The 26,792-nt window shown below is 51.3% G+C and overlaps 1 protein-coding gene and 1 long non-coding RNA gene across 4 annotated transcripts in view; one reads left to right on the plus strand and one right to left on the minus strand.

Moving 5' to 3' along the window:
• TMEM267 (transmembrane protein 267) overlaps positions 1–4,460 on the minus strand; it is a 48,002-nt gene extending 43,542 nt beyond the window's left edge. Inside the window, exon 1 of one of the 3 annotated variants that reach the window (XM_078675040.1) lies at positions 4,365–4,460. The gene's annotated coding sequence lies outside the window, so the exon portion shown is untranslated. Of the gene's footprint in view, positions 1–4,033 lie in introns of all 3 variants that reach the window. The other 2 variants (XM_078675038.1, XM_078675039.1) reach the window with 2 other exon arrangements.
• LOC144818016 (uncharacterized) overlaps positions 4,419–26,792 on the plus strand; it is a 52,114-nt gene continuing 29,740 nt past the window's right edge. Inside the window, exon 1 of the long non-coding RNA XR_013607017.1 lies at positions 4,419–4,559. This is a non-coding gene — a long non-coding RNA (uncharacterized LOC144818016). The remainder of the gene's footprint in view (positions 4,560–26,792) is intronic.

The following is a 26,792-nucleotide window of genomic DNA, read 5'->3' on the forward strand; positions in this document are numbered from 1 at the left end:
GACCGGGCCCCCAACCACCGAAGCCAGGAGACGCGGCGGGAGGCCGCCGGGTGCAGCGCGGCTCTTCCCGGAGCAGCAGGAGAGCCGCTGCTATAATATGCAGCAAGACAGGAACACGGAGTGCCCCATAATGCCTTGCAAGGCATGGGAAATCTACTGTTTTGGAGCGTTTGGTGGCTCCCAGAGGAGAGGGGCCACCCCCATTGGCTGGCGAGGTCCAGGTGGAGCTGTAGGAGGAACCCAGCCTCCCCTAGCACAAAGAGAAAAGTCCCTCCCTAAGTTTCATGGGGACTTGAAGAGAATAACCCCTCAAGGGCTCAGCCAGCATTTTAACACCTTCTGGGCTAGAACTTTTGTTCTACAGCTGAGGGTGTATGGAGAAGTGCATATTGGAGTGAAGGGCTGAGTTGGGGATGTCTGGAAAAGGGCATCCCCTGGAGGTGAAGAGGTGTAATTACACCTGTAGTGCATTTACTGATGTTATTTCTTTATGAGGAACTGAAGGTCACATGTGTAATGTGAAGTGCCTGTGTAAGGTGATGTCATAAGCAAAGTGGGGTTATGTTGCCAGACATTCCTGCTAGGGTGTCTGGCTGTATATGCGTAGTCCTATGATTTAATCTGTGATGCCTTTAGGGGCTGTAATTGCAATGCATTCAAATGATACACAAATGTGATGAGTACTGTCATTCTCAAGTGATGCTTAAACATGTATTCTTGCTGCTGCACTTAGGTGAAGAACCCAGACTGCTAGCCCTTAAGATGTTGAGGTGTATACTTCATGGTCAGTAGGAAATGCTCAGTCAGGGTTATGTGTCACCAAGGCAGGGTTACCTATTTTAAATGCTTGTTGAGATAATGGGGCGGGTCGCCACTGGGATGGTGCCAGTGCGCACGGCCCTTGCTCCAGGTTATGTTCAACTAACTGCATTGGGGGGCAAGATGATGTACATACATGGGAGTGGTGGTACTAGACCCCCCCACCCGCGGAAGGTGTGAAGATGTTATGCAATGTCACAAAGTAATTCCAACAGCTTATGTATATTTGTAAATTGGTGCATAGTATTGAGTAGTATGTGTTTAATAACTGTACTCTTACTTTTATAAAGCAAAGTAAAGACTGGACAATCAATTATTGAGTGTTATTTTTGCGCACCCGCAAATGGCAATTACTAGCCCACGCCACCTCCCTTGGGTAAGCCTCAGACTGCTCTGCAACGCTGCAATTGGGTGTTTGGTTCCCAGTGAAGGACAAATGTAGTCATGTTATTTGTGCAGGCCTCACAGATGCTGCCTCGTTTTCCAACAGTCAGGGTGAGCAATGGTTGGCCTGACAGACACTGTTCATTTTCAGGTCAGACAGCCAGGAGCTAGACATGCGCTAAACATGTAGGCTCCTGGCTGCCTGAGCTGAACTTAGCTGGGCTACTGTGGTCGTGACCTCCTCAGCTCAGCAAAGGACCTTGAGGCCCTCCCGCTCAGTGACATGGGGTAGCGTCACTCATTGCCTCTCACCTGGACGCTTCCGTTTTAAGCCCTAAAGCGCCCAAGGTCGAGTGTCAATCAGTGACACTTTGTCACAGAGTGGGGTGAGAAGTCTCACTGACCCCATCCCAGTCTGTGACGACGTAGGGACTGCTGCCTTCCCTCATTGGCTTACCTAGTCAGCCAATGAGGGAAGGCAGCAGTACCAAGCCTCCTGGGACCTCCAAGGCAGAGCTGCAGGTAAGTGTGATTTGTTTTTTTCATTTATTAATGTTTGGTGCGTGAATGTTAGAATATTTAGTAATTAGTGTTGTTAATAGATGTGCGTCTGTGTGAGCGCGCGCACGCACACACACAGGTGTGTAAATGCATGGTTGTGAGGGTGTCTGTGTGTGTCCTGTCCGCCCCCTCCCTCCTACAATTACCGGCCGCAACTGGCGAGTGGATTTGAGCTTTTCTGTTGTGGAAATAATATTTCCAACTCTAAACAACTTTTAGCCTTATATAAACAACAAAACAGGCCATTCTAGTTACCCTTAACTCACATTTCACCTCATTCATTTGCGGTTGCTCAATCTCGGTGAAACTGAAAACTAACATACATTTTTGAGCCAACGTTCTCAGAAGAACAGTGAGGTTACTGGAGGCCAGGTGCACACCTGCTGCCTTGAGGGCATGTTCCAGGACTAAATACATCTATTATGAGGGAAAAGTGATTTGCTATTCTAAAATGTCATTCGGGCACAGCCAAGGATTTAAGTGGGTCGGCTCCCTTCAGATATCAGACCCAGTAATTAAAAAAGGAAAGTGAAACCTGTCTCTTGCAGTCTCTGTATTCGTGTCTCTAACCTTTCAGGAAAAAACACTGATCGATTTCTAAACAATGAATACAGGGGAGGCTCCTCCACTAGGTGGAGGAGCGTGACCCCACTAGTGAAATGCCAGCAGACAGAAGAAAAATAAAATTACAACAACACTATTTTAATGTCAATGTCATTGTATTTTTTACTTTTAGTCCGAGAGTCTAGGGCGGGCGGGCCATGTCTCAGCTTCAGCAGCAGGGGGTGGAGTGGTGGTAGGCACTTAAAGTGAGCATGTCGGTTTGGCCGGCCATGCACGGCCGACAAAACTTACATGCACTCTTGGATATCTCCAAGCTGTTCCTCAGAGATATTAGCAGTGCTCAGGGGCACATGCTCCCAGTCCCTGCTGGAGTGTTAAACTGGCCCGCTCCGCCCAATCCCAGCACTTCTCTCATGCTGGGAGTAATTACATGAGAGAAGCGCTGGGATTGCGTGGGGAGTCTGGGAGCCTGTGCTCATGGGAATTGTTGTGCCAGGAGCAGCGAGGCACAGTAAGGGAGCAAAGATCGCGGTGGTCAGTAGCGAAAGGTAAGTGTGTAAACTATTTTTTTTATTACCTCCCCCCAAGTCAGACTGGCAGCAGCCACCACTGAATGAATGTAAAAGAGTTAAGGTAATCTATTATGTTCCTGTTTTTAAGTCACACCTTTTAACTAATTTTACAATCCCAAACAGTGTTTGCTTTTTCTAGGATGTTGTGTTATAGTATTTTTTGGGGGCAGGATATTACTTTTGTTTAGTGCACACTGTGAACTGGGTCGCCTCTAGGTGTTTATGATGAGCCACGACTAGGAGCTCTGGAGTGGAGGCTGAATGAAGGCAGTGTAATTTTCTCTCAGTGCCTCTCAGTGAGTCAAAAAGATCAAAAAGATGTTCAAAACACATGGGCAACTTATTTTTAGCTCCCTGCAAAGCGCAGTGATCAAGTAGACCAGTTAAGATTCGATGCAGTTGTGTGTGAAGGCGGTACACAGTTGCCAAAATACTGACAAGGCCAAATTAAAAGAAAATGCAGTTACAGGTGAGATTTTGTATGTGCCTTTTGGTGGCGGTGAAGAGAAGGGGGTGCAAGGAAGTACAAGCAGGAGAGAGATAAAAGAGTGTGCAAATGAGAAAAGAGATGGGGTGGGAAAGATGCAGATGAGGATTTCATAAAGGTGTGTACAGTCTCACAGACTGTAGCCTAGTGGTGTGAAGGAAAGGACAAGAGTGAGACACTCTAAAGACCACTATACCTTCCACAGCCCTTAGTAATATTTATTTATCCGTCTCATAATTTCAGAATTGAAACTTTTTCAATATGAATCATTTATAATTGTTGTTACTGTTATCTTAAACCACTAATAACCATTGCAAGGCCAATAGTTCTGGCCTGTGAAAGATGTATGTCAATTGTCATATCTGGATGCAATAACAGAAATCTCAGAAAGGCACTAAAATACTGGTTGAGGGGCACTCTATGAGCTCAGAATTTTAGTTCACGATTAAGCCACGCCCTTAATTACTTGGGCTGCGCCTCTAAGTGACCCCGCCCACTTTTTCCATACCCCCACTTACACCATTCAAACTCTCAATATTATATTCTGTCTAATAAACAGCAAGAGAACAAAACAGCCACACACTGTTGAAAATGCATGGCCGGCACATCTTATATCCCTAAGTACACGCCTTATACATACACTTACCTTACCTTGGTTCTTCTGCGGCGAGATGAAACGTCTGTGACAGATGACGGACATATGGATCCGCTCTCCGTTCTTCCAGCTACAGAGACAGGGGCGAGGACCATCCCTATCACACACCTTGCACCAGTGGCGAGATCCTCTCATCCTCCTCCGCCTTCGCTACTGACTCAACTGGGAGGCGCAGCCCCCCCTCTGCCGCCAGAGGGCACCCGAGGCCGGCCTTCAGCCGCTACCATTGAAAATGCAGAGAGGCAGCCCGCCTCCTCACCTGCTATAAATAGAACATTGAACAGCTACCTCCGTTAGAGAGAAAATGTGACCGCCCTCTTACCCAGCCGCTGAGACGACAGGATGTTCCTGCTTCATCATTGCTATGTACTTTACGGGGGCAGAAGAGCCCTTCACTGCCCGGCTGGAGACACACGGGCATTTCCCACAGGAACAGAATTGCCTCGGCACGCTGCTCCTTAGTGGTCAGCATGTGATGCCTTCCGATGTGTAAGAACCCGCCCATTTCCTGGACTAGGTAATAATGCGAGCCATTTTGAAAAGTAGCCTCCCTCGCTGATTTCAACGACAGTCTAACTCGTGCACTTAAAATGGGCACGTTTATTTTCAGATATAGCGAATTCTAAATTTGCTTTTTAATGAGCATTTATATATATATATATTTCTAAAAAAAGGTCAAAGTAGCGCATTTGTGTTATGTATATTAGTATGAAATTTTCAGTCACAAAAGACTTAGTGCCTGTTCGATTCAATGTTTTGTTCCAACCACGCTTCTGGCCAACAAAGTATATAATGCTTCTGGTCAACAAAGTGTATGATATTTGACATTCGATTGAATTCGTTTCGTGTATCTACTGCTCTCCCGCCGTCGTCAGGGAAATAAACACCTCCCTTGCAAGAGCGGACAGAAGCAGATCTCAAAGTGCAGAAGATGTCAGAGCTCTGGTTTATTGCCAAGAGTTTCCCCATCTGTTATTTTTCCACTGCTCCATTATTGCCTACTACTTAAATTACTTTTCTTTGTCAGTTGAATTGTAATTTAATTTATGTAGCACTTACTACCCCTGTTGAGGCATTGAAGCGCTTTACAGCGAGTAGCACACTTCTTCGAAACCCAGGGTTAGTGGTTATTACTGGTTATTACGATTAGTCATGAGCTCTCAAGAAAAATTGCATGCATTTACTCCAGCTACTTGTGATATATTAATGCCAGTTAGGTGTGATCATTGGTGAAGGCTAAGTGGTTTCAGGTGAATGGTTGGTGAGGTAGATAGGACGGCAAGGATTAGGTAATGTTAGATTACAGGGATAGGGTTGAAAGAGGAGAGGTTGTGATTTATGAAATGAGGCTGCGATCTATTATATGATGTATCAGCCAATTTCAGAATTACAATAGGAAAGATTGAGGCTGGCATGCGACTGAGGGGAGACTATTCTCAGAAACAGAAGGCATGCACAGGATGAAAGGTAGGAAGAGGGTCATTCTGAAGAAATAAATGAGCGGAATCAAACTAGAATAAGTCAAGGTCAATATTTCCGGGAGGGTTTATAAATATAGTAGGTAAAGACGTTCGGACTTGGCAAGCAATTGGAGAATGTAAGCTGTAGAAAGAAACAACATTTTACATTGAGCTCCATATCCGGGCCACACAGCTTAACCCCTTCGACGCTCATGACGAGCTGGGCTCGTCATGGCGTAGCCTCCTCGCACGCTCATGACGAGCCCAGCTCGTCACGTAACATGCGTTTCCGCAAAACCCAGCGTACGGGCGGAATTCCGCCCGCACGCATGCAGTTAAACATGCAAGTCCATGTTTATAGCTCATTTAAACATTAAAAGCCCTATTCTGTTGTGTTCCCGGCCTAGGACAGCCCTTTTAAACATAGTCTGAAGCACGGGTACTCATAGTACGGCCCGTGGGCAGCCAGCGGCGCGGCAAGCCTTCCTTGGCAGCCCGCTGACCTTGCAGACATCGCAACTGTGTTTTTTTTTTTAAAGAGTGTCAAACACCGCCGGTTACAGCAGCGCGGACTCTGCTATATGGGGGCCGGGCGATTCTTTTAAAGACCATTCACTTGTTAATGAGGCTTTGTTGTATTTCACCTCTTCTTAGCGCCCCTGCATCTCCACTCTGGAGCTGCAGGGGCGCTAAGAAGAGGTGAAATACAACTAAACCTCATTAACAAGTGAATGGTCTTTTAAAGACCTGTGAAGTACTCAGGTGCGGCTTTATGTGTTCCCCGGAAGTAGTCATAGCCCGGGCTGACACACGAGGGGTGAGGTGACAGAGGGTGACAGAGGACAGCAATTCAGAACACAATTGAAAACATAGTTGTTGACATAATAATATATGCTACTTAAAGGCATTATTTTTGCTTCTGTTGAAGTGACCTCTATGCAGGATATTGCCCATCAGCCCATATGTGTTTTTGAGCTTGAAGGAATACTTGTTTACTTTGCATGAAAGAGCGCCATTAGTTGAAAAGTTATTTAAAGGCAAGACAGAGACAGGGACAGACTGACAGATAGAGACAGAGACAGATAGTGGCAGGGATAGATCGAGGTAGATCGAGGCAGAGACAGGGACAAACTGACAACGGTAGAGACAGATAGAGGCAGAGACAGATAGAGGTAGCGACAGGGACAGATAGAGGCAGGGACAGATAGAGGCAGGGACAGATAGAGGTAGAGAGAGAGAGAGGCAGGGACAGATAGAGGCAGGGACAGATAGAGGCAGGGACAGATAGAGGCAGACAGGGGCAGACAGATAGAGACAAAGACAGGGGCAGACAGATAAAGGCAGAGACAGAGGGACAGAGGCAAACAGATAGAGACAGATACAGAAACAGAGGGACAGGGGCAGACAGATCAATGTAGAGACAGAGGGGCAGACAGATAGAGGCAGAGACAGAGGGACAGGGACAAACAGATATAGGCAGATAGATGGTGAGGGAGACAGGGACATACAGAGGCAGAGATGGAGAGGGAGACAGGGACAGACAGGCACAGGGACAGACAGGGAGAGAAGGAGGGAGGGAGACAGAGGGTGGCAGCGGGAAGGAGACAGAGGGTGCCAGATGGAGGGAGACAGAGGGCGACAGAGGGAGGCAGAGAGAGAGGGAGACAGAGAGAGGAAGACAGAGGGAGACAGACAGAGGGAGGAGGGAGACAGACAGAGGGAGGAGTGAGAGAAAGAGGGAGGGGGAGACAGGGAGGAAGGAGACGGAGGGAGACTGACAGAGGGAGAGAGAGGGGGAGAGGGAGGGAGAAAGAGAAGGGGACAGAGAGGGGAGAAGGAGGGAGGGTGACAGAGGGAGGGTGACAGAGAGGGAGACAGAGGGTGACAGAGGGAGGGAGACAGAGAGAGGGGGAGACAGAGAGAGGGGGAGACAGAGGAAGAGAGAGAGGAACACAGAGGGATGGAGAGAGAGAGAGGGAGACAGACAGAGGGAGGAGGGAGACAGAGAGAGGGAGGAGGGAGACAGACAGAGGGAGGAGGGAGACAGACAGAGGGAGGAGGGAGACAGAGGGAGGGAGGGAGACAGAGGGAGGGAGACAGAGGGAGGGAGGGAGACGGAGGGAGGGAGACAGACAGAGGGAGGGAGACAGACAGAGGGAGGGAAACAGACAGAGGGAGGGAGACTGACGGAGGGAGAGAGGGGGAAAGCGAGCGGGAGACAGAGGGAGGGAGACAGGGAGGGAGACAGAGAGGGAGACAGAGGGAAGGAGGGAGAGGGAGGGAGGGAGACGGAGGGAGGGAGACAGACCCCTATAGGGAGGGAAACAGACAGAGGGAGGGAGACAGGGGGAGTAGGACTGACGGAGGGAGACTGACAGAGGGAGAGAGAGAGGGAGAGAGGGAGACAGAGGGAGGGAGAGCGGGAGACAGGGAGAGGGAGGGAGATCGAGAGAGAGAGCGGGAGACAGACAGATGGAGGATGGCGACAGACGGAGGGAGACAGACAGAGGGAGGAGGGTGACAGACAGATGGAGGGAGACAGATAGAGGGAGATGGAGTGAGACAGAGGTAGAGAGAGAGAGGGGAGACAGAGGGAGGGAGACAGAGAGAGGGAGAGGGAGGGAGACAGAGAGGGAGACAGACCGAGGCAGGATGGCGACAGACAGAGGGAGGGAGGGAGACAGACAGAGGGAGAGGGAGGGAGGGAGAGAGGGAGGGAGAGAGAGAGGGAGACAGAGAGGGAGACAGAGCATGAGGGAGACAGAGGGAGAGGGAGAGAGAGAGGGAGATGTGTGTATGCCGGGGCCTAGTGGCTCAGTGGACGAAGGTGTCCGCTGCAGGGGTCTGTGTTCAACCTCATGGTCATAGGTTTTTTTGTTGCTCTAGCCCCGCCCCTTCCCCCACTGACCCCACCCCACCGGTGCGGCCCTCTGCCACAAACCACACTAAATTTGGCCCCCGAGAGAAGATTTGTGAGTACCCATGGTCTGAAGTATCTCAACCTTGGTACGAAGTCTGCACACCGAACTAAGGGAGTTGGTACAGAAAGAGAGAAGGTCTTTTTTTAAAGATAATCCTTCACTATTGTGTAAATAGGGTTTTTCCACTCACTCACTAAAATGAGTTATTTGGTACTGTCCGACAGTATTTTGCCCACGTGGAATCATATTTGTCACCTAACCCCATCCAAGTTTATGCTGTGTGTGTTTGTGTATGTGACTATTGTAGTATGTGCATTATATGTATAGGCAAAGCAGAGTGATTTACGGCCTGTGGGTTCATTTCTGGATGATTTGGGCATGTATATGTGCGCTGCCATTTTATAGATGGTAGGTAGATTTTATGATGGAAGGGTGCTAGAGTCTGGAGTTTAGAGTGAGTGTAAATCACTTAGGTGAGACCAGTCTTTTCTCTCTTTCCTGATCACTGTCTTTGTGGCCGTTCACAGCCAGGAGCAGATAGTTAACCACTCTTAGTACCTCTGTTGTGGGTGCTTCAAGCTGGAGACTACCCTGCTGGGAGGGGGCATCACCCCACACAAAGGCTGTGTCAACAGAACTGCATAGAGGTACTTGAAAAGGAAGCCACCCTAAACCACTTCCCCAGGCTGCTTCTCTTGTTTTTATCATTTTTAAAATCCCTATTTCAGTCACACCTCCGAACAACAAAAAATGTGCTTCATTCCTGCCCCACCCCAAAACACCTGAGTGTTTACAGCCCACCCCCAGGTGCTACATCCTACCAAAGAACTATTCAATGAGGATTGCGCCACTGCTGACCTGCTCAGGTTTAGTGTAAGAGATTCCTGTAGTGCAGGTGCACCACCAACTTCATTCTATTACTGATGTTGTTTCAGTAGTGCAGAATGCTGTCACAGAAAGCTTCCCATCAGAAAAATGGCCTCCGTGCCTTATAACAGTTACGACTCCTAGTGTGAAAAAGGGTGGACTACACTGCCTAAGAAAAGATACCTCAGATCACTCGACAAACAGGCTGCAGTACAAATGCCAAAGCATCCACCCTGTAGGCAAACATGTCACAGTGAACTGGGCCCTGCTCTCAGAATTATTATCACAGTAAATAATTAAGTGTAATTGTACAACACTACATTCTATTGATTATGTTCTGCAATTGCAGTTGTTACTCACACACAACTCTACAAACACCACTTGGTGATCAGTTGTTTTGGCAATATGTGGAGTTTTTGACAAATAGGGGATACACAACTCTGCAATCTATTACTGTTTTAAAAGCATGCCTTAGTAAACACAATACACAGTGAAAGAAAAACACGTTTACAGGAGCACCAACAACTGAATGGCTTCAACAGTCGTGGCACATTCATCATCAACAGTCTAAACATTTTAACAGCAAGTGGGAGAGTGTGAGTACATAGACACAAAGGTGACAGACAAAAGGGTATAGAAAGTTAAATAAGGAAAAGTAATGTGTAATTGTTGATCTTTTTCTGTTATATTGTTGAACCACATTGTTGCACTTCCTTTCTTCCCTCCCTTTGTCTCCTCCTGCAGCCTCCCTCTATTTATGTTTCTCCTTCTCCCCTCTCTCTATGTATTGAGACTGAACTATTTTGTCTGATGCCCGATGGAGCTACCTGGTTTAGCTATAGGGGAGATGGGCCGTGGTTTCCCTGCTTGGTCGTCACCTACCCAGTCGGTCTTTAGAGAGACTTCTTTTCGTCTCTCCGTATTGTCTCTTCCATTTTCCTCCCTTTATTACCCCCCTCCACTACTTTTCTCTCTCCTTTCTCTCCTCTCCTAATTGAATTCCCTATTTTTTTGGATTTATTGTTTAATTGTTGAACTTTTTCTGTTACATTGTTGATTCTCATGTAAAGCGCTCCGATACCCCAGGGTCTAGCCAGCGCTATATAAAACTCTTCAAAATAAAAAAAAGAGATGCCCCCTGAAAAACAACCAGCCCTGTGTGTGGTTTCTGCCATTTGCTAACACCAGAAAGGTTTCTGGACCCCTAGGTAGAGAGCCTCTGCTCTTTGGGAGCAGAAACAAAGCTCATCCTGGGCGGAAGTGTCATGCCTCATTCCCCAGGATGGGCTGGGTCCACAAAGTAGAAGCTTCAAAGGCCTGCCGCCTTTGGAAGCTGTCCCTGCCTTTTGCTGCCTCCAGCAACATGCTTCCGCTGGTTCTGCCCCCTACTTTGGGTGGGAAAATCTGCAAGAAAACTAAGCTAGGAGGAGAGGTATGCCCACTATTGCCAACCCCACCCCTCAGGTGGGGGAGGCGAGGTGAAGCACACATCTCATTCCTCTCTATCTTGAAGATGAGGGGACCTAGCCAATCAGGAAGATGCTCATGCCCCACTCCCACTGGAGGGTGGCATAATCGGGTGTGTACCCACCACAAGGTAGCCCCTTTAACACCCCTAAATTCAGGGCAACCTGAACCTTACCTCCTCAGATTCGAGGAAGAAAGAAGAAGGACCGAAGAGCTGCGCTGAGCCAGGCGAAGAGGACACCAACTGCTTTGGCCCCTGCCCTACCGGCCTGTCCAGACTCCGATCTGACAATAGCGAAACCCCAGCATGTCCAGCAGCGCCCTAGAGCCCAGAGGACCTGCCCTGCAACCATCTTTAAGGCTATGTCTGTAATGATGTGATAATAAATGTGGTGACACTGACTGTGATGTTACCTGGAATGGTAAGGGCAGAGTTTCTATTAGAGTAGGATGGAAGGGTTTCAAGGAATAATAGTTCAGTTAAGACTAGGGTTTATGAGTAATATGTATGGGGGCCGCTAGTCTCCAATAAAGACAATATATCTAAATATTCATGTGAGCATATTTTCACACTTTCTCCAGTGAGCACCAGATCTGCTCAACAAAGACTCACCCATGGAATCCGGATCCAGGCGGCTCCATGATTTTGCACCGGACACCCGCTGCCCGAGTGGGCCAACACCACGAGAAGGTCTACCCAGCGATCCTGATTTGGGATCTGGTGTCCCCAAACCTCCCTCAAGCTTCAAGTCAATGCCTGCAGCCTCAAACTGAAGGGTCCCCGCGACCGGAGCTGGTAAGAAGAACCCAACGTTAAAAGGCACCCCTGCACCCCACAGCCTTGGGTGGCCCAACCGACTGCCGCCGCCGAGCAGCTCACCACCTCCCTCAGCCAGAACCCACCCGCCAGCACAACGGACCCCAACAAAGCAGCCCGCAACTTCACACAGTGGCTGACCGCCTGCGCCGATGACCTCGCGCCACTAAAGAACCTGCCCAGCAGACCCAGAAGCAAGAAAGCCTCCTGGTTCACCGACGAACTCAAGAATTCCAAGAAGAACTGCCGCACCCTCGAGAAAGCCTGGCTCCTCGACCAGACAACATGACCGCCCTCAAAGACGCCACCCGCAAGCACCACCAGCTCATCCGCACCACCAAGAAGAAATCACTGAAGGAACAACTGGACAACAACACCCACGACAGCAAGGAACTCTTCAGCATCGTCAAGGAGTTCTCCAATCCCAGCACCGGCAACAACGACATCACTCCTTCACAAGATCTCTGCGACTCTCTCGCCTCGTACTTCCACCGCAAGATCGCTGACATCCACAACAGCTTCGGCGCACCTTCCACGCACCCAACCGTCAAACCAACGCCCCCCACCGCCACCCTCCGCACCTGGACCACGGTGACCACCGAAGACACAGCCCGCACGATGAACACCATCCACTCCGGATCCCCAACCGACCCCTGCCCCCACCACGTCTTCAACAAGGCCGACTCCATCATCGCACCCCAACTCCGGGACGTCATCAACTCATCCTTCAACACCGCCTCCTTCCCGGAGAGCTGGAAGCATGCCGAGCTCAGCGCCTTACTGAAGAAACCAACAGCGGACCCCACCGACCTCAAGAACTTCCGCCCCATCTCGCTCCTCCCTTTTCCTGCCAAAGTCATCGAGAAGACCGTCAACAGACAGCTTGCAGCCTTCCTCGAAACGAATGGATCCCTCGACCCCTCGCAGTCCGGTTTCCGAGCCAACCACAGCACCGAGACCGCCCTCATCGCAGCCACCGACGACATCCGAGCCCTGCTCGACAACCGGGAAACAGCGGCCCTCATCCTCCTGGACCTCTCTGCAGCGTTCGACACCCTCTGCCACCGCACCCTAGTGCAACGCCTCAGCAACATCGGTATCCAAGAAAAGGCACTGGAGTGGATCATCTCGTTCCTCGCCGGAAGAACACAAAGAGTCCGCCTCCCCCCGTTCCGATCCGAGGCCACCGAAGTCATCTGCGGCGTACCTCAAGGATCATCGCTCAGCCCAACCCTCTTCAACGTCTACATGAGACCTCTTGCAGCCATCGCACGCCAACACAACCTCAACATCATCTCCTACGCCGACGACACCCAACTGATCCTCTCCCTCACCAGAGACCCCGCCACCGCCATAACGAGCCTACACAAAGGGATGAAAGACGTCGCCGAGTGGATGAAGAACAGCCGCCTGAAACTGAACTCAGACAAGACGGAAGTCCTCATCCTGGGACCATCGCCCACCGCCTGGGACGACTCCTGGTGGCCTCCCGCCCTGGGCACCGCTCCCAAGCCAACAGACCACGCACGCAACCTGGGCTTCATCCTGGACTACCGCTCGATGACCAGACAAGTCAACGCCGTCTCCTCATCGTGCTTCAACACCCTGCGTATGCTCCGAAAAATCTTCCGCTGGATCCCGACCGAAACCAGGAAGACGGTCACCCAGGCACTCGTCACAAGCCGCCTGGACTACGGGAACACCCTCTACGCGGGAACCACAGCCAAACTACAGAGAAGACTCCAGCGCATACAGAACGCCTCCGCCCGACTCATCTTGGACATCCCCCGACGCAGCCACATCTCCGGCCACCTGAGGGACCTGCACTGGCTCCCCGTCAGCAAAAGGATCACGTTCAGGCTCCTTACCCACGCACACAAGTCTCTCCACGACCTGGGCCCCAAGTACCTCAACGACCGCCTGACCTTCTACACACCCACCCGCCAGCTACGTTCTACAAGCCTCGCCCTCGCCGCCGTACCACACATCCGAAAAGCCACCGCCGGAGGAAGATCCTTCTCCTAACTGGCAGCCAAGACATGGAACTCCCTCCCCATCCACCTCGGGCTGACACAGGACCATCTTGTCTTCAGGAAACAACTCAAGACCTGGCTGTTCGAGCAGGAGCGGCCCCTCCCCCAAGCGCCTTGAGACCCTTCCGGGTGAGTAGCGCACGATACAAATGCTATGATTGATTGATTGATTGTCCAGGCATCCCCCAAGAACCCAACTTTCCTCTCCAGCCGGTGGTCACCTTCAGGAAGTCTCCCTGCTCGAGCCTGCAGTATCTTTGCCGAACCAAAGGTCTCCATTGGTATCCACAGGGTCCCAGACGCCTCCTTGGCACACTGCCCCTGGCCACCCCTGCACCGCTGGTGGTGTAGCTATTGTGCAGATTGTTGGCCTCTACAGTGCTGACCCCAGGAGCTTTGCTTCCACACCGTAGTGGCCTGCTCGTGAGCAGCCCCTAACCGAAGGCCCCCTTGTCCCCATTGGCTAACATTGAGCCCCTGCACTCGCCGCCCCAGTGCCACTGGTGGTGCAACTCGAGTGCCTACCTAGGCCTTGGGGAACCTTGGTCCGAGCCTTGGCCCTGCTTGGTTCTTAAATAGGATTCAAAAGGGGGTGGTGATGGACAGAGTATCTGAATTAAGCAGAACACTCCTACCCAGTCAAAAGATCAGGGCTTGATCCATCACCGTTTTTTAGCTCACTGCACCATCCCAGTTCAGAACCTGGCTATATGCAAATTAGTCTGACCCTGGCCCAGTGCATCATGGGAACAGGGCAGACAAAACTACCAAGCCAATTCTTTACTGGAAAGGAAACAAGCTTCCGGGGACCGGTTTCTGGCATTACAGCCGTCTTCGGCCCGGCTTGCTTGAATCCTGATGGTGCAGTGAGCAAGGGACTCACATCTGAGCATACCCTTCCACACTTGTGGTGGCCAAAACGATTCAAAAGGGGGTGGTGATGGACAGAGTATCTGAATTAAGCAGAACACTCCTACCCAGTCAAAAGATCAGGGCTTGATCCATCACCGTTTTTTAGCTCACTGCACCATCCCAGTTCAGAACCTGGCTATATGCAAATTAGTCTGACCCTGGCCCAGTGCATCATGGGAACAGGGCAGACAAAACTACCAAGCCAATTCTTTACTGGAAAGGAAACAAGCTTCCGGGGACCGGTTTCTGGCATTACAGCCGTCTTCGGCCCGGCTTGCTTGAATCCTGATGGTGCAGTGAGCAAGGGACTCACATCTGAGCATACCCTTCCACACTTGTGGTGGCCAAAACGATTCAAAAGGGGGTGGTGATGGACAGAGTATCTGAATTAAGCAGAACACTCCTACCCAGTCAAAAGATCAGGGCTTGATCCATCACCGTTTTTTAGCTCACTGCACCATCCCAGTTCAGAACCTGGCTATAGGCAAATTAGTCTGACCCTGGCCCAGTGCATCATGGGAAGCTTGTTTCCTTCCCAGTGTAAGAATTGGCTTTTGTAGTTTGGTTTGCCCTGTTCCCATCATGCACTGGGACAGGAACAGACTAATTTGCATACAGCCAGGTTCTGAAACTGGGATGGTGCAATGAGCTAAAAAACGGTGTTGGATCTAGCCCTGATCACTTGACTGGGTGAGAGTATTCTGCTTAATTCAGAGACTCTGTCCCTCACCACCCCTTGTTGTAAATAATTTTGTCCACCCTAAGCGTGGAAGGGTATACTCAGACATGAGTCCCTTGCTCATTGCACCATCAGGATTCAAGCAAGCCGGGCCGAAGACGGCTGTAATGCCAGAAACCGGTCCCCGGAAGCTTGTTTCCTTCCCAGTGTAAGAATTGGCTTTTGTAGTTTGGTTTGCCCTGTTCCCATCATGCACTGGGACAGGAACAGACTAATTTGCATACAGCCAGGTTCTGAAACTGGGATGGTGCAATGAGCTAAAAAACGGTGTTGGATCTAGCCCTGATCACTTGACTGGGTGAGAGTATTCTGCTTAATTCAGAGACTCTGTCCCTCACCACCCCTTGTTGTAAATAATGGTTCTAGAAATAGAGCATACGTATACATTTTTATACTTACCTAATTGGTCTAGGTTCTGTCTCTGAGTGTGTGCCATCAGTTCTTATCTGAGTAATTACAATAAATGCTTAACAAACCTTCCTGACAAGCCTAGCTGCTCGCACACTGTTGGAAACGGGATCTCTGGCTGGCAAGGCTTCCGCCAGAGTCAGTCAGAGACCACCACTTCAACGTCAGGGCAAGGGAGTCACACGCCAAGATAACCCCTGCTCACCCTCTAGGTAACGTGACGCGAGCAGCCAGGCTAAACTTGGAGGCTATGTAGGTTAAGTGTTTGCGCGCGCACCCAGCAACAACTCCCAAGGCCCACCACAAAGGAAACTCCACACAAGGTTATATAAAAATAGCCTTTGTATTATACCAAAACACATTAGATAAGAACACACATTTTACAATGTGCCAACAGGCACGGGCAGAATTTACAGGGGATATGTACAAGACAGGGCCACCTGGACCACTGTCAGGAATCATCACTTTTTAGGAATAGTAATTAGCACATAACCATGGAACTATGGAATTCTCTCCCTGTACACATCCGTGCCCTGGATAGTCTTACTCTCTTCAGGCGAGCTATTAAAACCCACCTGTTCGCTTCTGGCAATTGATCTCTTCTCTTTCCGGCTCTGATCTGTTGTGTTGTGGCATTTGGACAGGCGCCAGGACGCCCCTTCGCTGGGGCAGCTGTGCGCCGAATAAAAGTTATTAACATAACATAACATAACATAACCAGTGATTACTGGATAAGGGTAAGTACCTCCTACGCAACCCTAACCACCTTAGGAAAATATTGCGCAGGGAACCAAGACCTCACTAGCAACACCTGTACTAGGAGAAAAACAACCACCTAAGTATCACAATACCTGTAGGGGTGTAAGAACATAACAAATGATGCAATGCATAACATTCATTCAGAGGTGTAAGGAAGGAAAACACATGATGCATCAACAATACATTCAGAGGTGTAGAAAATGAACAATTGCGCCAAACTCACATAAGTCACCACCTGTGACTGTCCCTAGGCCAACTGGCCTCTCTAGGGCTAGGACGCCCTGTGTCCCAAAGTCAGGGGACCTAAACGTGGCAGTTGCCCACAAAGTGCTGGGCAACTGGTGCAGATAAAGTTAGGGCAACGTTGGAGCCTCGTGGGCCCAAGAACCACCACTGTGGCACTGCGGAGCCTCTCTGGGCTCTAGAACAGCGAACTGGCACCCTGAGCCTCTCTGGGCTCGCGAAATGACTGTGGGCGCAAGAGCCTCTCAGGGCTCGAAAGAACAGGAATGCCCCTGAGCCTCTCGGGCTCGAAATACGCAGATTGCCCCCAGGAGCCTTTCAGGCTCAAATACAAAATGCGGCCGTCTCTGGAGCCTCTCCGGGCTCAACAACACAGGAGCCCCCGGGGCCCCCGTGGGCCTCGCACCACAACTAGCGCTCCTCGAGCCTCTCGTGGGCTCAGAAAACAATGGGGGCGCTCTGGAGCCTCTCTGGGCTCATCAACAACCTTGGGCGGGGAGCCTCGCAAGGCTCCACAAATCTGCCCCCCAGGAGCCTCGGGCTCCAAAACACGCAATGCCCCTCTCGTCGGGCGGCCCCCTAGCAACCGGGGCCGCTCTGGGGGGAAAGGCACCACTACCCCCGCACTTACCGGGACCTCACTGGTGCTGCGGGGGGGGGGGGGGGCGGGAAACACTGCCTGTTCCTTCCGTCGGGCAGCGCGGGGCTCCTCTTCCACACCGGGGCCCCGCCTGCACTCCCAGACGTTCTCCTTCTTGATGGCGACGCACCCTCAGCGGGGCTCTCACAGGGCACGGGAGCCCCGCGAGACCAAAAGCACTTCCGGGTCGTCCTGTTGTCCCTCTTCCTCCTGGGCAGTACGTGCGGCCGGCGCCCCAGCCGCAATTAGGCCGCCATTTCCCCGACGTCCTCGAGGACGCTCCTTCCGTTGCCGGGCAACCCTCCGGCCAGGCTGACTCTCGATAGGCTGGCGGGACAGCCAATGGCAGCGCGGCCCTGCAGACGAGCCCCCAGGCTCCGGGTCGCGCTGCTGAGGCAGGCAGGAACTTCTTCTCGCCGCAATCCGGGGTAGCCTCCCGGGAATTCACAAATAAAGCGAGGTGGCACTCGCTTGGGCAGCAATGTCCCTGACAGGGTGGGCACCTGCCAGGGGGCTCCCAGATCGGCAAAGAACGGAGCAAATGCCGGGTGGGCACCGGCTCTCACCAATAAAGCGCTCCTAGCGCTAGGACGAAAATAACGCGCTCTCAAGCGCTAGAGGCCCAAACAAAGCGCTCCCAGGCGCTAGGGGAAAATAAAGCGCTCCCAGGCGCTGGGAACACAAGCACAGCACTCCCAGGTGCCCTCAGCAGAGCAGAGTTCCAGCAAAGTCCTTAGGGAGGCAGGGCATCAGCAGTCCAGGGGCTGGGCAGGGCCCAGGGAGGCAAGCCTTCCCCTGGGCCCAAGCAGCAGCACGCCCCTGGCAGATTCAAGTGTCAGAAACAAGAACAACCTCTGTGGGGACACAGCCCCTTCTTATACTCCTAACTCCTTTGTTTGGAGGTGCAGGGTGGGGGGAGACCAGTCGCAGCTGGTCTTGGAGCACCCTTGATGGCCCAACCACCCCTTTCATTCACTGGGGAGGCTACGGTCATTAGACACACCACAGGGGGGCGGAGCCAGCATTGTGTGGGGAAAAACCCAGCCCATTCAGGACACAGGCACACTCCTCCCACCCATCACTCATGCGAATCTCACACTCACCACCGGGCAGACCCATCCAGACTTCCTGGAGCCTGGCATGCCAGCCAGCCCCAGCCAATCACGCTCCAGTACCCTCACTGCACACACACATCAATGTCCAGAAGTAGCACTTCCCTTCTAGACACATACATGCCACATACACCATCTCGCAGCATTCACTCTCACGAGTTCACACATACTAAACTCGAGCCTGCACTCCCCACGCATCAGGAACTACCAGGGACACACACATTCCCCATGCATTCCTATGGGAGGGCAGGCCAGCCATACTACACGCACGCACTTTACTCAGGGACACAGGGAAAAAGTGCGCAGAGACCCAAAAATCACTAACACAGGTTACAGAAACAGGCTAGGCAAAAGCAAAAAGTTGCGGGGTGAACCTGCCAAAAGGGCCAGGTCCAACACAACCCCCTTCCAGCCAAAACGCAGGGTAGACCAATCACTCCACTGATGGGCTTCCCTGCTTTGGGCGACAAAACACGGACACGGGCCCGCACGGCAGGGACACCCTCCGGTTTTTCACCACTCTGAACCTACATGGATTTCTCTCAAGAAGAGCTCTCTGTCCCAACTAGAATACCCCACTGGCACCCTCTAGTGGTCCACGGTCAGGACCAGGCCCTAGGCCATCCAAATGTCACAGGTCCTGACCACTTCACAGAGTGGGGGGCAGTAACCCCTGGCACACAGTAGCCATTCTCCACTCTCCCTCTCAGTGTAGTTCCAAACTACCACTGATCCTTCATCCTAGGGTCCGCACCCTCAGGCTGACCAGAGGTCACGGGCAAGATTGCCCTACCCTAGTTCTGGGGTTCCGCGCCCTCCCAGGGAGGCACCCACCAGAACACAACTCTCCCACCAGGTCAGGACCTCACTCCATCAACTGGTCTACCACCTGGGATCTACCTTCCGGCTATATTGGGGTCAGAGGCGAGGACTCCCTCCCTCTGCACCCCCTTCCAGTTCCATGATCACAGGGTGAGTCCCAGTATGTCTCAGGCTAGACAGAGCACACGCCAGCGGCGTATCAGCGACACACTCTCCTCCAGTACTCCCTATCCCAGGGTGATTCTCAGTATGTTCCAAGCTAGACAGAGCACACGCCAGCGGCGTATCAGCAACACACTTTCCTCCAGTACTCCCTATCACAGTGGGATTCTCAGTATGTCTCAGGCTAGACAGAGCACACGCCAGCAGCGTATCAGCAACACACTTTCCTCCCAACCGTTCAGGACCCTTATCAAAGATGCTCTTCCCTCCAGGTCAGGCTACCTGAACCTGGCCTCCCCCCTCCTCGGGGAACGACCTCCAGAGGCCCCAAAAATGGTCAAGCACTCTAGACGGCCAAATGCCCAGCGAACCAGGACTTCACAGGGAGCACGCATGCCCCACTACGGGGGTGACACATAACTACTGTGTCTTGTGACAGTCTGCCTGGCTCTAATCTCGCGACCTCCTGCCCACCTGGCAGGGCGCAGAGATCCCCCAGGACAGAAGTGGCATCACCATGGTCACTCACTGGTGGCCCAGCCCTTCTGGCTGGACCCTGACCCACTGGTTCCTCCACTGGGGACTCTTTCCCCCTCTCACTCCTCAACCAGGACTTCTGCACCCTCCACTTAGGAGCAGTACTGCCCAATACTAGGACCGCCGGAGTTCTGGTTACAGAAACTCCCCATCCTCTAGACACAGGAAGATCCTCCTCAAATGACCTGTAAGTACAGCCTAGGCCCCTGACCTGGCGCTCCCTTAGGGAACCCTCCAGGCCCTGAGACAGGGTTTCGGGCCAACGTGAGACACACCATCCCACACTCACTCCGCCTCCACTGAGACAGGACGTGAGCCCCTACACCCCTACCATCCTAATGGGACCTAGCTGGGCTACACATGAACCCCTTCACCTACACAGGATCATCAGATACACAAGCCACTACTTTTAGAATCACTCCCTAATGCCTCTGCAAGACATCTAGCACACCGCCAGACATCCACCTTCTTGTCCAGTGCCTCTGCAGGACCTCCTGCACACCACCAGAGGTACACCTCCTATGCAAGCTCCTTTAAAAAAAAAAAAAACTCACACCAACTCCTCTAGTTCAACACACCACTCATCCACACACTCCCCCTCCAGACTGGCGAGACAGTTCCTCACTGCCCCTGACTCTCAACCTGTACCCCTCTTACTGAGCACCAGGCACCATACTCTGGGAACTGGGAATGGGACTTCACGCACTGGACATATTTTAGCTACCACCACTGGATCCTACCATACTAGTGAATCCAGACACACATACTACACTCAGGGATAACCACCCTCCTGAGCTAGCCATTTCTCCTCCACACCCCCTCTCTCTCTCCTCTATCCACCCCTCTGGGGACAGGAACGGGGCTTGGACACTGGACCCAGGAAGGAACTCCCTATCTACTGGCGTCCCGCCCTATCATTTTCTCTCTTCTGCCACTAAACATAAAGCGCAGGAACACCATTTGAAAATGACACTCGAGGAAAAACAAAATCATAACAATAATCCCCAACATGTAATTATCTAATATGCAGAGTTTTGTAGTGTGGCCTGTTGCCACTGCGGTACAACGCAAACACAAATCCGGATCCTCACCGCCTGCCACCAATGTTAGAAACGGCATCTCTGGCTGGCAAGGCTTCCGCCAGAGTCAGTCAGAGACCACCACTTCCACGTCAGGGCAAGGGAGTCACACGCCAAGATAACCCCTGCTCACCCTCTAGGTAACGTGACGCGAGCAGCCAGGCTAAACTTGGAGGCTATGTAGGTTAAGTGTTTGCGCGCGCACCCAGCAACAACTCCCAAGGCCCACCACAAAGGAAACTCCACACAAGGTTATATAAAAATAGCCTTTGTATTATACCAAAACACATTAGATAAGAACACACATTTTACAATGTGCCAACAGGCACGGGCAGAATTTACAGGGGATATGTACAAGACAGGGCCACCTGGACCACTGTCAGGAATCATCACTTTTTAAGAATAGTAATTAGCACATAACCAGTGATTACTGGATAAGGGTAAGTACCTCCTACGCAACCCTAACTACCTTAGGAAAATATTGCGCAGGGAACCAAGACCTCACTAGCAACACCTGTACTAGGAGAAAAACAACCACCTAAGTATCACAATACCTGTAGGGGTGTAAGAACATAACACATGATGCAATGCATAACATTCATTCAGAGGTGTAAGGAAGGAAAACACATGATGCATCAACAATACATTCAGAGGTGTAGAAAATGAACAATTGCGCCAAACTCACATAAGTCACCACCTGTGACTGTCCCTAGGCCAACTGGCCTCTCTAGGGCTAGGACGCCCTGTGACCCAAAGTCAGGGGACCTAAACGTGGCAGTTGCCCACAAAGTGCTGGGCAACTGGTGCAGATAAAGTTTGGGCAACGTTGGAGCCTCGTGGGCCCAAGAACCACCACTGTGGCACTGCGGAGCCTCTCTGGGCTCTAGAACAGCGAACTGGCACCCTGAGCCTCTCTGGGCTCGCGAAATGACTGTGGGCGCAAGAGCCTCTCAGGGCTCGAAAGAACAGGAATGCCCCTGAGCCTCTCGGGCTCGAAATACGCAGATTGCCCCCAGGAGCTTTCAGGCTCAAATACAAAATGCGGCCGTCTCTGGAGCCTCTCCGGGCTCAACAACACAGGAGCCCCCGGGGCCCCCGTGGGCCTCGCACCACAACTAGCGCTCCTCGAGCCTCTCGTGGGCTCAGAAAACAATGGGGGCGCTCTGGAGCCTCTCTGGGCTCATCAACAACCTTGGGCGGGGAGCCTCGCAAGGCTCAACAAATCTGCCCCCCAGGAGCCTCGGGCTCCAAAACACGCAATGCCCCTCTCGTCGGGGCGGCCCCCTAGCAACCGGGGCCGCTCTGGGGGGAAAGGCACCACTACCCCCGCACTTACCGGGACCTCACTGGTGCTGCGGGGGGGGGGGGCGGGAAACACTGCCTGTTCCTTCCGTCGGGCAGCGCGGGGCTCCTCTTCCACACCGGGGCCCCGCCTGCACTCCCAGACGTTCTCCTTCTTGATGGCGACGCACCCTCGGCGGGGCTCTCACAGGGCACGGGAGCCCCGCGAGACCAAAAGCACTTCCGGGTCGTCCTGTTGTCCCTCTTCCTCCTGGGCAGTACGTGCGGCCGGCGCCCCAGCCGCAATTAGGCCGCCATTTCCCCGACGTCCTCGAGGACGCTCCTTCCGTTGCCGGGCAACCCTCCGGCCAGGCTGACTCTCGATAGGCTGGCGGGACAGCCAATGGCAGCGCGGCCCTGCAGACGAGCCCCCAGGCTCCGGGTCGCGCTGCTGAGGCAGGCAGGAACTTCTTCTCGCCGCAATCCGGGGTAGCCTCCCGGGAATTCACAAATAAAGCGAGGTGGCACTCGCTTGGGCAGCAATGTCCCTGACAGGGTGGGCACCTGCCAGGGGGCTCCCAGATCGGCAAAGAACGGGGCAAATGCCGGGTGGGCACCGGCTCTCACCAATAAAGCGCTCCTAGCGCTAGGACGAAAATAACGCGCTCTCAAGCGCTAGAGGCCCAAACAAAGCGCTCCCAGGCGCTAGGGGAAAATAAAGCGCTCCCAGGCGCTGGGAACACAAGCACAGCACTCCCAGGTGCCCTCAGCAGAGCAGAGTTCCAGCAAAGTCCTTAGGGAGGCAGGGCATCAGCAGTCCAGGGGCTGGGCAGGGCCCAGGGAGGCAAGCCTTCCCCTGGGCCCAAGCAGCAGCACGCCCCTGGCAGATTCAAGTGTCAGAAACAAGAACAACCTCTGTGGGGACACAGCCCCTTCTTATACTCCTAACTCCTTTGTTTGGAGGGGCAGGGTGGGGGGAGACCAGTCGCAGCTGGTCTTGGAGCACCCTTGATGGCCCAACCACCCCTTTCATTCACTGGGGAGGCTACGGTCATTAGACACACCACATGGGGGCGGAGCCAGCATTGTGTGGGGGAAAACCCAGCCCATTCAGGACACAGGCACACTCCTCCCACCCATCACTCATGCGAATCTCACACTCACCACCGGGCAGACCCATCCAGACTTCCTGGAGCCTGGCATGCCAGCCAGCCCCAGCCAATCACGCTCCAGTACCCTCACTGCACACACACATCAATGTCCAGAAGTAGCACTTCCCTTCTAGACACATACATGCCGCATACACCATCTCGCAGCATTCACTCTCACGAGTTCACACATACTAAACTCGAGCCTGCACTCCCCACGCATCAGGAACTACCAGGGACACACACATTCCCCATGCATTCCTATGGGAGGGCAGGCCAGCCATACTACACGCACGCACTTTACTCTGGGACACAGGGAAAAAGTGCGCAGAGACCCAAAAATCACTAACACAGGTTACAGAAACAGGCTAGGCAAAAGCAAAAAGTTGCTGGGTGAACCTGGCAAAAGGGCCAGGTCCAACACACACACTACCACAAAGAGAGCTGTTAGTGATTATCTAATTTGCTATACCTCTGAGGATCCCCTGGACTCTATGCACACTATACCTTACTTTGGTATAGTAATACAGAGCCAAAGATGCAGTGCACCGTGTCAGTATGGAGCTAAAGCACTAGCTACTGTACGAACATGAAAAGCAGGACCAGCATGTTTCAGTTAGGTCAGGGCTGCATAACGGATTTCAGGAGGTGCAATGCATTGAGCATCGATTCTGTAATCATTGCCAAATTAAGTGTTAACAAGGTATACAGCAAAAGAGAAACATGACTATTAGCTCAACAGTGCCTTGGGTGGGGCAGAGGGTTACCTTGGGTTGGCCTTGCCCACACAGCTAACCCTCTAGAACAGGGCCTAACATCAGCACACCGAAATTTCAGTGGGGCGAGGTCAGATGGGGTTGTGCAGCCTTGTATCATTCTTTACAAAAATTGGGGTTCTAATTTTCTGCCTTCAAATTGGAGGGAGAGGAGAGGTGTTACTTAGCAGGAGACGTCCACCATCCTCTGCTTCCCTTTTCTACTGTTTGGCCGGTCCCAGTGCTCCTGTTTGGCCATACTGCGTGCTTGTTCCACCACCCACCACGCATCAGTGAGTCCCCAGCTTCAGTAAGCCACAGGACAATAGGGCGTCTCACTGAAGTATGCAAATGTTGATGGATGGAATGCTTAAATTAATCTCAACCACTGGTAATTACTCATTGCCCCATACCAGTCCATTGTTATTTTGCACACCATGCCATCTCAGTTTGGACCCAGCCATATGCAAACCAGTCTTGATCCTGCTCCAATGAAGAACAGCCCAGCCCGAAATGTTAGTCCTGGTCCTCCCTGAACCGAACAAAAGTACCCCAAGACTGGTTTCACCCTTATTAGTGCTCAACAGGTGGCGCAGCTTAACTCAGCAGTACTTATCTCAAAGGGCTTCGCTAGCCACGATTCCAGTCCCCTCTGCCACCAGCCCTTCACCTTCACCCATAGATTTGTTGTAGATGGGCCTTTCTGATATTTTTATGCAGGATATATAAGAGGGATTCGGGCGAACAGCAGTGTTAACTTGCAGCCATTTCAGCAGTATCAGGTCACGTCCCCCTTTCTTTCTTACTTTATTTCATACACTTTCACTTTTTATTTTAGTTTCCCTTAGTTAATTTAGTTTATTTCCCAATTTTATTTTGGCTTGTTTTTATTTCCCAGCGCCCACACTATCTATTCCAAGCTGAGAGCGGCTAAATTAGCTGGGTTCAATCGTGGTTTGTTTTGTTAATTTGCCATAGCTGGTTCATCTTTTATTGTTGTTAGTCGATCTTCCAGATTCGTGCTTCGGAAGAAAGACACACCCTGTGCCAAGGATAGGCTTCACCTGCCACTTTTGAACCTCTGCTATAATTGTGACCGTGCGCTGAAGACAACATCTACCTAAGCCCATTCATGTCCTGGTACCCTGAAACTTCCTCCCCTCGTATTGTCTATGCCGATGGTCAACTCATAGCTCTTAGCCATTTTTTGTTGGTAAGTGTTCCTGCCAGTCTCCTTGCCCCCAGTACCATTACCGTTCATCCCCTTAATTATTCTTTGACTACTTTAGCCTCCTTGCCTCCTACTGGGTAAGTTTCCATGTTTACTGCTTAACACTTGTTTACTACTTTGGCAGATGGTAGAGATTTGTGTGGGTTGTAACCTCTATGTCTCTGGACATATAATTATCATGGACATCTGACTGTACAGTTATTCTGGACTGGACATTGCCTTTAAAAACCCACCTCGTCACAAAATCATCTACCTTGAAAAATCTAATAATCTTGATGGAGGGATAGCCTTTATCCACCTTACACCTATCCAACTATCATTTATATCTTCTGATCTGGTCCACTTTGCTCAAAATATTTTTTCATTTCCGGTGTCCTTACTTATCCCCTTCACCTCATGGTTAACAACTAACAATGGCCCTACTGCTTGCTAACATTATTTCTCCCCGCGATGCATCTTGACAAGATTACCATGCTAGGCAACTTTAACATTTGGGTTGATGCCCCAGAAACTGCCTCTTTCTTAACCTTCTTTTAAATAATTGTCTCATTTTGATGTTCATTTACTTGATTCTGTGTTTTCTTCCTCCAGCTCCCTATTAACCTCTCTTTTGGAGCCATTCCCTCTGACCTTTGCTTTGCAAGGTCAAGTGAATGCCCCTTCCTCCATTCTTTATCGTTCTCACCACACTGGGCTTGATCAAAAAGTAAAATTTCCAACTACGAGAAAGCTTATGCAACCCCCTTGCCGCCACCTGATTTGAAATTGACTTGTATATGATTGTAGTCACATTTTGCACCCAGATTGATTCAGTACTCAATCATTTTGCACCAATAAAATGCACCTGCCCTTGCACAGCTGGCCCACCATTTCTGGAATTCGGATATGTTAGCATCCGTAAAAGATTGCAGCATTATTACCACCGACATTTTAAAGCCACCTAAGCGCTGTCTATTTAAGCTCTCTTAAAACATGATTATGAAGGCCATTACAAAAATGTTACTGCTAGAATTGATTCTACTGCTAATTCGGACTGTCAAAGACATCTTTGATTTTATTTCTAGTGCTACGGTATCGTTGCTTTCTGCTGACCTCTGTGACACTGAATTGTAGCATGCGAAAACGTACAAAATCTGTCACCTATTTGATTCTCCCATGCTTCCCCTGTCTCTAAATATTCTTCAGACCCCACCTCGTCACATCCAAAGAATTCACTCTGATTCTTCCTGGAAAATACTTCCTCCTCTGCCCTCTCCATCAAGTTGGGTTCTCCTTTGGTAGATGTCCTGGCTAGATTCCGAGTAGAGTCTTGGAGATAATTTGCCCTTTAAGCATTACAATATCTCCTTCTCTTCTA

Source organism: Lissotriton helveticus, chromosome 2_1, assembly GCF_964261635.1.
Source record: "Lissotriton helveticus chromosome 2_1, aLisHel1.1, whole genome shotgun sequence".
NCBI lineage: Eukaryota > Metazoa > Chordata > Amphibia > Caudata > Salamandridae > Lissotriton > Lissotriton helveticus.